The following is a 3,996-nucleotide window of genomic DNA, read 5'->3' as shown; positions in this document are numbered from 1 at the left end:
ACAGATGACTGGTGATCACGTGATAGGTATGTACTTTCCATAGAAAATGAAGCGCTGGAAGCTACGGCCCGGACCCGGTCTAACGTGAGTCATCCTTAATCAGTATATATTATAAAAGAAAGTGTAGGTACAATATGCTTATATAGTTTATTATTTGCGTATGCCTACATAGGTATGAACATGAATCGTTGAATGAGGGCGGCGCAAGACCGGTATTTGTGGAAATCCATTTGAAACAGGAATGAAAAAAAGTAATAAGTCAAATAAATAATGAACAGTTACGTAAGCACATCATAATTATAATTAAAAGCTATTGTAACATCTGCACTGCGAGAAAAACTTAACTAGTTATTCCCGTTTTTTGTGTACCCTTTGACAGCAATAAATAGGTACCTATATAAATAATCTGAAACCTTCAATAGAGTGCTATATTTAAATTAGGTGACCATTTCTATAATTAGTTGACTTTGTTCTTCCAAATTTTCAATGCGTGACGACAGCCATTATCTCAAAAAAATTAAGGTATAAAATGTCAAACGAGACTGAAATTAATCAACTTTTGTAAGAAAACCGCGAAAACAAAATTTGCATCTACGTAAAGGTCGGAACGAATGCTGAATGCGAATTTAATCTATTTTAATTTATCAACTCGTGCGTTTGCTTGCGCATTTCCTACTCTAGAAGCTTCTGTCGGTGCTCACAAAAGTATTCAAATGAGTTGTTCTCTGTCTTTTTGTGTGTGTGTCACGAAGCCGTGCAGTGGGCAGCCTTGTCACGTTCGCGTGACACTCGCGCTTGTTCGCAACCCATTGTGACACCCTCACAATATTCTGTTTATTTTCCTCACTAAACAAATAATATAATTTATTAACGTCCACATTAATAGCTATTTGCAACATGATATTTTGAAATGGGAAAATATGTGTTTTATGATATCATTGATTTAAACAATGGCGTGTGTGCTTTGAAGATTAGTTTTACCAATATTTTGATGCCGGCCTGGTGCCAGCATAGGTATAGGTACAAATAATAGAAAATGAATTAGTACCAGTTTATACAAATTATCTTTACATTGTGGTTATTGGTGTTTTCGCTTGCATGCTGAATCATACTAACATACCCTTGGCGAGATACAGCGTAGTAAATACTGATTCTATTACAAGATCAACGGCGGAAAACCGATTAAAGTTCCATTTTCACGAAGCACATTGGCACACAGTCTAAGCGAGAGACTTTTTGTAGCTTTTTATAGCTTTTCATGGGGCGTACTCGTATCTATTATGTATTACAAATTTGACCAGTGCCATGCCAAGCAATACCAAAAATTGATACGGATTTCCAGATCATTAAAAAAATCGCGAATACTTTACATTAAATATACCTGAGTGGAAATTTATATATGAAAATTACTCATAGAAAATAACTTTGTTGAAATGTACCTATTGCATTTATTCTAAGCAGATTGTGTAGGCAGTTATGTGTTTACACCAAATCAGAACCAATCGCGCACAAAAGTCACCCCGTAAATCGTTTACGTACATTACATTTGATCTCACCCAATAAAGCGTGGATTCACATTTGATCGTGTCAAATGGGCCGCGAGGGCGTGGGAGTAATAAGGCCATCTGTTTGTTTATATACGGTATCGGAGGAAACAATCAGCCGCGAATCGCGTCCTGGGACGCAATAAGCGTAATCCCCGAGGCAGGCTGCGCTGACAAACATAGATGATGCAGAAAGTGACTTTAAAGGAACAGGCAGTAGCTAAGTATGAATCAGGAGAAAAAGCTCTGACAGAAATATGTATATCAATTTAATTTCATTCAGTGACTTAGGTTTAAAAGTTAAGTAAGTAAGTAAATAAATATTCTTTATTGTGCACCATACATTTAAAAATAAGTTAAGTTCGTTCGCGTTAATAATGCAGTAAAATCATCACTGTCCGCCGGCCTAGCGATGCTTGTAACCGATCAAATCGTCCCTGATTAGAAAGTATTCCTTTAACTGGTCATTTCAAAGTCAAAGTCAAAGTCAAAATATTCTTTATTCAAATAGGCCTAGCAACAAGCACTTTTAAATCGTTTGTTAACTTGATTATCTAATCAATAATGATTTGGTTGGTCATGGGCGTGGCTAGACCTACTGCATTTTAACACGAACGAACTATACAGATATAGTAGGTGGGCGAACCAACTTTTAGACCGGCACTTTTCATCTCTCTGGTGGTGTTACCGAAATCACGTTTCAAATTTAATATTTATCTAAATTTGAGGTCTAGCAAAGAACAAATTGCAAAAAAAAAACGTAGAACATAAAATTATATAAAACTTTTTTTTTTACATAAGTACTGTTTATAAGCGGAATTTTCAATTGAAATATTGTCCCTTCAATTGAAGTATTGTGGTGTTGTTGTGGACAGATTAGTGTCGGTCTAAAAGTCAATTCGCCCAGGCTGTTCTATAGTATTTACGTATATACACTATTGCTCTATACCGAAAACGAATAGTGACTTTATTGTTTTAAAACGTTATATTAAGTTTATAGCTAAAAATTAAGAGTACATACACTATCTCACGTTATTGCGTATCTTTAGTTAGAACAGTTTCGGCTGCCTGTGTTATTATTATTATGATTTCTTATCGTCAATATGTTTATCTTTTGCTAGTCAAGTGACTATAAGTACCTATTGCCTTTTCTTGACAAGGTTGAATGTTATAGATACACAATTAATATACCTTTAGTTATGGTACAACCTACCATATAAATCCATATAGATATAAGAAATTGTATGATACACATATATCATATATTATCAGTTTTATTGGAACGAATCATAGACATAAGTAATGTTAATTTTCCAAATTGAATAAAAACGAAATTTTAGAAGAAGTTGCAAAATAACCCCACTTCTAGTTAGAATTACATTAAAATTGAAACATAGTTTGTTGTAGTTAAATATTTAATATTTACCTACAACACTTACTTACTGCTTGTTGTTATTGTATGTTTTACCTAAAATAAAAAGTTAACTAAAAAACACCCGAGAACCTAATTAGTTAATAGCACCAATGACCGATCACAAAATAATAAGTTCTTCTATTTAAGTTCGATATCTCAATGTGGGTATCTGTAAATAGCCAGACAGCTAAATTTCGCGTCACCAAGGGGGGCAGGGAAGGGCAGCTGCCCCCTCCTAGAGAACAAAATTTCTAACTAATTTGTTCAGTATTTTTAGGACTACAGATCATCAGTATTGTTCGTTGAAGGTTTTAAGTTTACATGTCATTACAACATGGCTAATAATGGAAAGGTTAATAAATAACAACAATTTAAAATTGAGTCACCTTCAGCACCACTGAAAAGCGAGTTCTCGAAACCCACCTGAAAGCGGAAAGGTGTAAATAACATAAATAAAGCCTATTTACGCGTCGAGATTACTGTGTGGAATATTCATACACGTGTGTTCTGTACAAATTGTACCTTTATTTTCAAATAAATTATTATGTTCCTAGTAACGTAACGTAACCTTTGCGCTTCATTTATTTAATAAAATCTAGTGATATTCAGATATCCTACATCAAATAGATAAACCAACATACTCGTAGCATAACAGCTATAGTCTGAATAACATGCTATCTAAGTAAACATTATATTTATACAGCGTGTATTTTTGATACGAACACATAATCAAATGGCAGTTAGTTTAGGCTGTAATTAACACACTTTCATAGGTTTTATAAAAAATGGACGACTTTTATTTTTTCATACAAAATAATTCAGCAAACAATGTATCACTACTTTGTTTTAACTCAAAAAGTCTCATTAATGACGCGGCGTCACAACTGTCACAAGTGATCATGATATACGAAATACATTGCCGCTCGAAAAAAAAAAACAAATTAATTATGCTCTGTTAGTGAAGACTAAACGAAAAAAATCTTTCAGAATAGTTTTATATCACTCAAACTTACGTTTAGTTTGAGGTTATATCAAAAA

This window comes from Cydia pomonella, chromosome 8 (assembly GCF_033807575.1).
Source record: "Cydia pomonella isolate Wapato2018A chromosome 8, ilCydPomo1, whole genome shotgun sequence".
NCBI classification, from domain to species: Eukaryota; Metazoa; Arthropoda; class Insecta; order Lepidoptera; family Tortricidae; genus Cydia; species Cydia pomonella.
The sequence above is the reverse complement of the archived record's forward strand: the minus strand, read 5'-3'. Positions refer to the sequence as shown.